Source organism: Coregonus clupeaformis, unplaced genomic scaffold (assembly GCF_020615455.1).
Source record: "Coregonus clupeaformis isolate EN_2021a unplaced genomic scaffold, ASM2061545v1 scaf0849, whole genome shotgun sequence".
NCBI classification, from domain to species: domain Eukaryota; kingdom Metazoa; phylum Chordata; class Actinopteri; order Salmoniformes; family Salmonidae; genus Coregonus; species Coregonus clupeaformis.
In genome coordinates this window covers 216341-227818 of record NW_025534304.1, presented here as the reverse complement: position 1 = coordinate 227818, position 11478 = coordinate 216341, and positions in this window count along the sequence as shown.

Sequence of the window (11478 nt, the reverse complement as noted above, 5' to 3'; positions counted from 1 at the left end):
TGACAACATTCAGCTAGCAGGCTATACGCTACATCGGCAGGACAGAACGGCAGACTCGGGTAAGACGAGGGGTGGCGGTCTCTGTATTTTTGTAAACAACAGCTGGTGCACAAAATCAAATACTAAGGAAGTCTCAGGTTTTGCTCGCCTGAGGTAGAGTATCTTATGATAAGCTGTAGACCACACTATTTACCAAGAGAGTTTTCATCTATATTTTTCATAGCTGTCTATTTACCACCACAAACCAATGCTGGCATTAAGATTGCACTGAATGAGTTGTACAAGGCCATTAATCAACAGGAAAACGCTCATCCAGATGCAGCGCTCCTAGTAGCAGGGGACTTTAATGCAGGGAAACTTAAATCCGTTCTACCTCATTTCTACCAGCATGTTAAATGTGCAAAAAAAAAAAAAAAAACTCTAGACCACCTTTACTCCACACACAGAGACGCATACAAAGCTCTCCCTCGCCCTCCATTTGGCAAATCTGACCATAACTCTATCCTCCTGATTCCTGCTTATAAGCAAAAACTGAAGCAGGAAGCACCAGTGACTCGGCTAATAAAAAAGTGGTCAGATGACGCAGATGCTAAGCTACAGGACTGTTTTGCTAGCACAGACTGGAACATGTTCAGGGATTCTTCAGACAGCATTGAGGAGTACACCACATCAGTCACTGGCTTCATCAATAAGTGCATCGATGATGTCGTCCCCCACAGTGACCGTACGTACATACCCCAACCAGAAGCCATGGATTACAGGAAACATCCGCACTGAGCTAAAGGGTAGAGCTGCCGCTTTCAAGGAACGGGACTCTAACCCGGACGCTTATAAGAAATCCCGCTATGACCTCCGACGAACCATCAAACAGGCAAAGAGTCAATACAGGTCTAAGATTGAATCATACTACACTGGCTCTGACGCTCGTCGGATGTGGCAGGGCTTGAAAACTATTACAGACTACAAAGGGAAGCACAGCCGTCGAGCTGCCCAGTGACACAAGCCTACCAGACGAGCTAAACCACTTCTATGCTCGCTCGAGGCAAGCAACACTGAAGCATGCATGAGAGCACCAGCTGTTCCGGACGACTATGTGATCACGCTCTCCGTAGCCGATGTGAGTAAGACTTTTAAGCAGGTCAACATTCACAAGGCCGCAGGGCCAGACGGATTACCAGGACGTGTACTCCGAGCATGTGCTGACCAACTGGCAAGTGTCTTCACTGACATTTTCAACATGTCCCTGACTGAGTCTGTAATACCAACATGTTTCAAGCAGACCACCATAGTCCCCGTGCCCAAGAACTCTAAGATAACCTGCCTAAATGACTACCGACCCGTGGCACTGACGTCTGTAGCCATGAAGTGCTTTGAAAGACTGGTCATGGCTCACATCAACAGCATAATCCCAGAAACCCTAGACCCACTCCAATTTGCATACCGCCCCAACAGATCCACAGATGATGCAATCTCTATCGCACTCCACACTGCCCTTTCCCACCTGGACAAGAGGAACACCTACGTGAGAATGCTATTCATTGACTACAGCTCAGCATTCAACACCATAGTGCCCTCAAAGCTCATCACTAAGCTAAGGATCCTGGGACTAAACACCTCCCTCTGCAACTGGATCCTGGACTTCCTGACGGGCCGCCCCAGGTGGTAAGGGTAGGTAACAACACTCTGCCACACTGATCCTCAACACGGGGGCCCCTCAGGGGTGCGTGCTCAGTCCCCTCCTGTACTCTCTGTTCACCCATGACTGCATGGCCAGGCAACGACTCCAACACCATCATTAAGTTTGCCGACGACACAACAGTGGTAGGCCTGATCACCCCGACAACGATGAGACAGCCTATAGGGGAGGAGGTCAGAGATCTGGCCGTGTGGTGCCAGGACAACAACCTCTCCCTCAACGTGACCAAGACAAAGGGAGATGATTGTGGACTACAGGAAAAAAAAGAGGACTGAGCACGCCCCCATTCTCATCGACGGGGCTGTAGTGGAACAGGTTGAGAGCTTCAAGTTCCTTGGTGTCCACATCACCAACGAACTATCATGGTCCAAACACACCAAGACAGTCGTGAAGAGGGCACGACAAAGCCTATTCCCCCTCAGGAGACTAAAAAGATTTGGCATGGGTCCTCAGATCCTCAAAAATTCTACAGCTGCACCATCGAGAGCATCCTGACTGGTTGCATCACCGCCTGGTATGGCAACTGCTTGGCCTCTGACCGCAAGGCACTACAGAGGGTAGTGCGTACGGCCCAGTACATCACTGGGGCAAAGCTCCCTGCCATCCAGGACCTCTATACCAGGCGGTGTCAGAGGAAGGCCCTCAAAATTGTCAAAGACTCCAGTCACCCCTAGTCATAGACTGTTCTCTCTGCTACCGCACGGCAAGCGGTACCGGAGTGCCAAGTCTAGGTCCAAAAGACTTCTCAACAGCTTCTACCCCCAAGCCATAAGACTCTGAACAGCTAATCATGGCTACCCGGACTATTTGCACTGCCCCCCCACCCCATCCCTTTACGCTGCTGCTACTCTGTTAAGTATTTATGCATAGTCACTTTAACTCTACCCACATGTACATATTACCTCAACTAGCCGGTGCCCCCGCACATTGACTATGCAACGGTACCCCCCTGTATATATAGCCTCCCTACTGTCACTTTATTCTATTGTATATATAGCCTCCCTACTGTCACTTTATTTTTTACTTCTGCTCTTTTTTCTCAACACTTTTTTTGTTGTTGTTTTATTCTTACTTTTTTGTTTAAAATAAATGCACTGTTGGTTAAGGGCTGTAAGTAAGCATTTCACTGTAATGTCTGCACCTGTTGTATTCGGCGCATGTGACCAATAAAATTTGATTTGATTTGATTTGAAATCAGGCAATGCTTTTCAAATTCTCCAGTGTCCAGTGTTTTCATTCCATAGCCCACTGCAACTGCAGTTTCTTGCTGAAAGCTAATGGGGATCTATAATAAATACACAAAAACTACATCATTAAGGATCATAGCGTTCAGTCAATGTCATGGAAATAGCTGGTGTCCATAATGTTTTGTACACACAGTGTATGTTGTGTCTAACAGCTCATTCCCACAGAAAACACAGAAGGAATCAGTACCACCCAGTCAACCATCAGACTCCATTGTGAGACGCCTCAAAAGAGGATATTCAACCCTAAGCTAACAAAACACACCAAAACTGACCAGGTGAACACTGATCAGTAAAGTAAAGAGATGCTAACATTCTATAACGCTCCCTTTCCTCTGCACAGTTCTCTCACAGTGAGAAACAATAGGATTACACTAGTGTCCTACGCTTTCTTCATTTGATCCAATTCAACGTTGCCAATTATTTTATGAGATGAGAATTAAGTGGAGTGACTAATCTTAGCTGGTCTGAGAGAACTGATGAGGATTTCACCTTTATACATTGGTGTCGTTTTAAAATGGCCCAATCTGTAAAATCTCGTCTCACAGTCAGTGCAGTGATGAGGCTTCTCTCCAGTGTGTATTCGTTGGTGTGTTTTTACATTGCCCAAATCAGGATAAACTCTTGCGACATTAAGATCAGAGGTAAGGCTTCTCTCCTGTGTGTTTACCTTGGTGTCTTTTTAAGTTGCCCAGTCGAGAGAAACTCTTTCCACAGTCTGAGCAGGAGTAAGGCTTCTCTCCTGTGTGTGTTCTCTGATGAACTTTTAGCTCAGTTGATGTTGTAAAGCATTTTACACAATCATAGCAGGAGTAAGGCTTCTCTCCTGTGTGTGTTCTCTGATGAACTTTTAGCTCAGTTGATGTTGTAAAGCATTTTACACAATCAGAGCAGGAGTAAGGCTTCTCTCCTGTGTGTGTTCTCTGATGAACTTTTAGCTTAGTTGATGTTGTAAAGCATTTTACACAATCAGAGCAGGAGTAAGGCTTCTCTCCTGTGTGTGTTCTCTGATGAAGTTTTAGCTCAGTTGATGTTGTGAAGCATTTTACACACTCAGAGCAGGAGTAAGCCTTCTCTCCTGTATGTATACGTTCATGTGTTTTTAAGTTGCCCATTTGAGAGAAACACTTTCCACAGTCAGGGCAGGAGTAAGGCTTCTCTCCTGTATGTATACGTTCATGTGTTTTTAAGGTGCCCATTTGAAAGAAACGCTTTCCACAATCTGAGCAGGAGTAAGGCTTCTCTCCTGTGTGTGTTCTCTGATGACCTTTTAGCTCAGTTGATGTTTTGAAGCACTTTACACAGTCAGAGCAGGAGTAAGGCTTCTCTCCTGTATGTATACGTTGATGTTGTTTTAATGTGCCCAGTTGAGAGAAACTTGCCCCACAGTCAAAGCAGGAGTAAGGCTTTTCTCCTGTATGTATACGTTCATGTTTTTTTAATGTGCCCAGTTGAGAGAAACTTGCCCCACAGTCAGAGCAGGAGTAAGGCTTCTCTCCTGTGTGTGTTCTCTGATGACCTTTTAGATCAGCTGATGTTGTGAAGCATTTTACACAGTCAGAGCAGGAGTAAGGCTTCTCTCCTGTATGTATACGTTGATGTTGTTTTAAGTTGCCAGGTTGAGAGAAACCTGCCCCACAGTCAAAGCAGGAGTAAGGCTTTTCTCCTGTGTGTATACGTTCATGTCGTTTTAAGTTGTTCTGATGAGAGAAACTTTCCCCACAGTCAGAGCAGGAGTAAGGCTTCTCTCCTGTGTGTGTTCTCTGATGAATTCTTAGCTCAGTTGATGTTTTGAAGCACTTTACACAATTAGAGCAGGAGTAAGGCTTCTCTCCTGTGTGTATACGTTTATGTATTTTTAGGTCGCCCAGTCGAGAGAAACTATTTCCACAGTCAGAGCAGGAGTAAGGCTTCTCTCCAGTGTGCACTCTCTGATGAACTGTCATAGCCTTTGATGTTGTGAAACTCTTCCCACAGTCAGTGCAGAAATACAGATTCTCTCCTGTGTGTATTTTAAGGTGTATTTTTAACTTTGATAGAATTGGGAAAATCTCCTCACAATGTGGGCAGTGGTGAGACCTCTTAGCTCTGTGATCTTCCTGCTGTTGCTCGCTGGATGTAGAGAATGTCTCAACATGGTCTCCTGTGTGAACAACATCAGAAGAACCAGTCAGTTGGTGTGATATACATGTCAATCAAATGTATTTTATGAAGCCCTTTTTACATCAGAAGTTGTCACAAAGTGCTTTATAGAAACCCAGCCTAAAACCCCAAAAGAGCAAGCAATGCAGATATAGAAGCCATATCATCCTCCACTCACTATCACAAGGGTTAGTAACTACACAGACTCATTTAATAGAACTTTAAAAATTTGGCAGTTTGTCTACTTCACTTCTTTAGTCTACTCTCTGATCACTCCAGATAGCCCAGTGAATAAAACAAATGCTGGCAATACTGGTGTCAAACCATGTAAGTGTCAGTAGCATGAAATAATATCTACCTTCTCATTGAAACAGTTCATCATGAAACAGTTCTACTGCAACTTTTCATGCACAGTGATAAGTTGGAATTAATAACACAAACTTAGATAGATAGAACCTGCTCTTACCATGAGAAACAGATTTCCCAATCTTCTCCTCCTCTTCTTCATCTTTAATGTTGACATTCAGCTCCAGTGTTTGACGGCAGTCTTCCAGCTTCACTGATGCCATCTCTGGATCCTGCATAGCAAACTGGGCTCCACTGTCACAATCAGGACCCAATGACTGTAGGTTTGGACTCAGTGTGGAAGGAGAGAGGCAGGCTGGGTTTGTCCTCACTGTTGATGTTACCGGCCTCAGATTTAATTCTAGTCAGTCCTGTAGTAAAATTGAGAAACAGACACAAAAAGTTATTGTCTTGACAGTTCTGGCACTTTCTTTAATCTCTAAAAATATTTGATATTTCTTCTTGTTAAATCATCTAATTCAGTGCTTGACTTGGACTGAAATAGGTGCCGGTACTGTTTATATTTAGGTGCAGGAGCTCCACAATACTGTTGAGCTAACATTCTATAAGAGGAACATGAGCTCAAGCACTAGATATTTGAGGTGCCGGAACTTAACCTATAGCAGATTTTCCCAAATTCTTTATTTTTACTATTTTCTACATTGTAGATTATAGTGGGTGGCGCCATTTTACCAGCTCGTTAATTTGACACAAAACCAAAAATGCTAAACAAACTCGGAAATCTAAAATAAATGGATTCTTTATGAAATCACTTTGAGGAAATTATGTATATCCATTCAGACAAACCCAAAGTATCTAGCCATGTGACTTGTAAAATAGTTACCAGGTTTACTCAGTTTGACATAAAAATAATACATCAAACCTTTACCAAACGTGATAATACCTTAACGGATTTGTTACCTAGCATGGTATGACATGTTCTTTCGATATTAGAACGTTTAAACGTGCTATTACATACTGATATTACGTCTTTTATAAAGTATTAGTTAATGTTTGGAATATTGAGAGCTGCATAAGGATTTGGAGGATGACATACATTCCATGTATTTATTTCTGTCACTGGTGGGTGCCAGAAGGTATGCGGGCCAAGATAGCTGGGGGGCCACTGGTGCTAATCTTAGAAGGAGTACGTGATGGAATATCCTGACTAGGGTGCAACACGATACCGTATAGGGTGATCCTATATGTGGCGAGGAGTGACACTCAATAATGGTTGGCAACTGTTGGATGGAATTAGCTCGGAAAAGCATTATATAAACTAAAAATTAGCTTTCTTTATACTGAGGAATGGTCCGTGCCTTCCCGGAACTTCCTGTTCCCCCACTACCATAGAGCAGCCACAGATAGAACAATGAGACAGATATTTCACTGGATGTATAATTGTGAAGCATCCGGTTGGCGTTTCCACTCACTACCAAATATGGTAGTGAGAGGAAGCCCACTGGCTGGCAGTGGGAGAAGATGGAAGGAGATGGATTTTGGCCGACATTGTGCAAATGTTCTAATCGATGAAACATCTGATCTTAATACAGTTCTGTTCCCAAAACTAAAATCTGTTATGCACAGAGTGGACTAAGTTTTGTGGACTTACCTGTTGCAAATATTTTTTTAAATCACGTTATTTAGAAGGAACGCAACGGCGAATTGAGTTATTGCACACGAGCACTTCACAGAGGAGGCAATCCCTAACAGAAATATGCAGATGTTTGCTAGAACACGCCAATAGGATCTCGCTTGCACGTGCTTGGCTCTGCCCACTATGACTCATCTGTCCCCATTGGAAACGACCAGCTGTGGTCTATCTTGGTTTAGTTATAAAAAAATATTTGGTGCGTTCAGGGATCCTTGGGATGGCCCTATCCCATTATATGAGAAGGGCGGTGCTTAATTTGAGCAGGATCCTCCGGTACCTCTCAGTTTTGTAGTCGTTCGTTCCGGAACCCATTTGCCAGGATCAGGTAGCCTACCTCTTGTGGCATGAAACATATTTTCCACTGTTTGCAATGTAAAAATCCTAATAACAGCAATCAGAGAAATTACATTTAGATACCTCTGTAATTGTCATGCCCCCTAAAAAAACAAGGCATGCCTAACGTGTGGCAAATCTGTCAGTTAACAGCATGCAGCCAAAACAGGCCTTTCGCAAATATTTATAATTCAATCGCTGGAAAACACAGGTTGTAAAGCAAATGGATCCTGCTGAAAATAAAATACTAATGTCTGTATGTTACTAAGTTAACAACTTCCAAATAGGCCTATTGAGCGAACAGCATTGTTTAAAAAAAGTAAAGCAAGAGAGAGATCAGCTTTTGGCCGGTGAGTGAGCTGCACATCATTGGGTGAGTCAGTGAAACTGGAAAGCTTTTTTAGGACTATATCTTCCTCCTCATATTGTACAATGTGTTTCTCTGCACACTTAGGGGCCTCGGTTATTGATGGATTCAAGACAAGGTCGTTTTTATTGAGCTCAGATTCTCAGTGTCAAAGTAGCCTGTCATTTTGGTCATTTGTGAGGTATTAAAAAGATTCTGCGAAAGTCTCCAGTCATGTAAAATGATGTAGAATTGCATGAAATCCATTTATAAAAATAACACATTTTCCCCGGACTCTAGGCTACAAAAAAATGTACTCCATGTGTGTAACTTCTGCAAGCGGCTCCACACCACTGCTCTATGCCCGTACGCGAAAGCCATGATAATGCATGCAATGCTTTGTTATAAAGGTTGTTTGTTTTTATCCGTTCTGGTACCTCAGAGCCCCCCAGGTCACCCCCCTCCCTCTCGGACTCACTTTTGGTTCCGGCACCGCCCAATTTACAAATGAAGCACTGGAGAAGTGGCTAGCTGCCGCTGCCTCCTCCGGGGACACTTCTCTTTTGCATAAAGTTAAATCAGGCTGTTGATTATGGAATGTTGTCCCACTCCTCTTCAATGGCTGTGCAAAATTCCTGGATATTGGTGGGAACTGGAAGAAGCTGTGGTAGACGTCGATCCAAACCATCCCAAACATGCTCAAAGGGTGACATGTCTCGTGAGTATACAGGCCATGGAAGAATTGGGACATTTTCAGCATGTTCAATTGTGTACAGATCCTTGCGACATGGGGCTGTGCATTATCATGCTGAAACACAAGGTGATGGAGGTGGATGAATGGCAGAACAATGGGCCTCAGGATCTTGTCATGGCATCTCTGTGCATTCAAACTGCCATCGATAAAATGCAATTGTGTTAGTTGTCTGTAGCGGAACATTTTCTGGCAACAGTAGTCCTTGCAGGGCTTCTGCCGTGAAGTCTTGGAGGCCCAAAAACTTCTCAGCTGCAGATATAATGATGTCCAGCTTCTTGGACTTCTTGTGCAGTACAATTAATAACTGTGGCTGTAAATACTAAAAAAATCCACCTTCAAAATTAGTGTATCCAGATCGCTTGATTGACGTACAACATTTGCAACTGATTGCAGTGCATCTACCGCCATATCTTCTTCAGAACTGTGGCCTCTTGCCCCTATAACTCTCTTCACCGCCTCCACATAGGAGATTTGCTGTACAGCCCTGATCCTTGACACCTCAACCTCTTTCACCCTAACAGGGCACTCTGGGAATTCAGGAATATGACCCCCACCACAGTTACAACATTTTACATTCACATGCTCTTCAATAACATATTCCTTCCGTCTGCAAACACTTGACATGTGGCCAGACTTTTTACATTTCTTGCATTACATCAGGTTTTACACAAAGTCTCTTATGGGGTATATTATATATCCCAGCTTTACATAGGGTGGTATATACTCTTCATCAAACATCAATAATAAAGATGAACGCTACTCCTTTTTCACATTCTCCATACGGGTCAAGTGACGTGCATTTGCATCCTTCTTCTTCGGGATTTGGTTGGCGGAGCACATTCAACTTTTAGGTGCATACACCGCCACCTACTGTACTGGTGTGTGAGGCCATTCAGAGCCTATATACATTAAATTCATTGATACAGTAATTAATACAAAATTGCAGTATTAGCCTGCTCTAAAAAATTTGAGGGTAAATGTTCTTGGTTCGTGCAGATGACTGACTTCCTCAGACCAATTGGCAGTATGCCCAGAACATTGTTCTGGGAACCAAAAGGGATATCTCAGTTTCAAGGTCTCAGCTTGGAGAGAATAAGCCTTGTGAGGTATTGGTCGGTCACATGCAGGAACTAAATGTTAATGATGAATTAATTATTAATAAGCTAAATCATGCAAATATAACTTGTCTGTGTAAGCAGTATATAGGACAACTAACGGGACTGCCCCGGCAGAGCTCCCGCCCGACATGTACTATGGTACTTTTAAGTTTGTTGGAACCTCTCCAGCTTGCTGATAAAAAATAATGATTCATTTAAGTTTGACTTTGAGTCCCTTCGTGGCGATTTTCCACTACAAAAACCAACCACCCCATTCCACTATTTAACCCTATCTAGTCCTACACCAGACCACTACCACTCAACACCCCCTGCAGCTGTTCTGCAGTAAATCCTCGCAATCCCAAGTACTTCTCTGCCGCTGCCACCACAGCCTCTATTTTCTGGGACTTTTTGATCAATTTCTCCAGTACAATTGACAACCATTGCTTTAAATGCTAAAAAGCCCACCTTACTGAAGCACATATTCTTCCCATCACTCTCTCTTGGTCTCTGCCTACTCACAGGAATCCTCTCAAGATCCCTCACCCTGTACCCATCTTCCTCTACCACTCTCTTCACTGCTTCTGCATACAACACTTTCTGTACTACTGTAACCCTGGCAACCTCAATCTGCCTTTCTCTCACCTGACACCTCAGATCTCCAGCCCGTTAGCACCCCCACAACTAACACACAGAACTTTCTCCACCGATACCACACATTTCTTCATCTCATGCCCTCCTGCAGACTTGTCACATCTAGGCATCTCACGCCTACACACTGCTGCAACAGGCCCATAAACTTCACCCCTAAAACACTGTAGTATTTATGGAACAGAATCGCTCACGGGATAACTGACACTTCCTACCTTGACCTTATCTGGCAGAGACTATGCATCAAAATCCAACATGACAGACAATGTATTCTCTGTTTCCCCACGCTCTACACCGGATCTACGTCTCACCAAACGGAGGGTGTCACAGACACCTGGAATCTTCCATTTCAACTGCTCATCCTCAACACTTAGACCTAACCCCGTTATCACTCCTTTCAATGCCACCCTGTTCCGGACAGCAATTCAAGTCACAATTCCTGTCTCTAATCACGTAATCCGCAGCACCCGCTCCCTCTGGACAGAGGAGAAACAATAAATCATGACGAGTCCACTCAGTTACGTTCACCAACTCAACAGTCCCCAACCTCTTCTCCACCTAACCTGACACCACATATGTATCCATTCTCTCTACAAATCTCACTCCCACTGGGCCAGAATCATCCTTATCATCCTTGGAACGAGGCCCGAACTCGGAGTTCCTCACTGCAGGTAATTCATCCTCACTCTCGCCAGGTTCCATCTCTGAGCTACTGGAGGAAGTATCCCTCTTTATACACTAAACGATAACCTCCCTCAACACACTGCTTCCCTCTACACTCAGCTCCTTTATTTTTTTATTTTTTTATTTCACCTTTATTTAACCAGGTAAGCCAGTTGAGAACAGGTTCTCATTTACAACTGCGACCTGGCCAAGATAAAGCAAGTAGTGCAATAAAAACAACACAGAGTTACATATGGGTAAAAAAAACATAAAGTCAGAAATACAACAGAAAATATATATACAGTGTGTGCAAATGTAGCAAGTTATGGAGGTAAGGCAATAAATAGGCTATAGTGCAGAATAATTACAATAGTATTAACACTGGACAATAGTATTAACACTTCTGCCTTCAACACAATCCAGCCTTACATTCTGGCACAGAGACTCATTCGGGACTTTTCCTTAGACGGGGGGCTGGTTTTGTGGCTGTTGGACTTCCTGAGCCAACGCTCACAGCGAGTCAAAATAGGTCCCCATGTGTCGGATATACGCA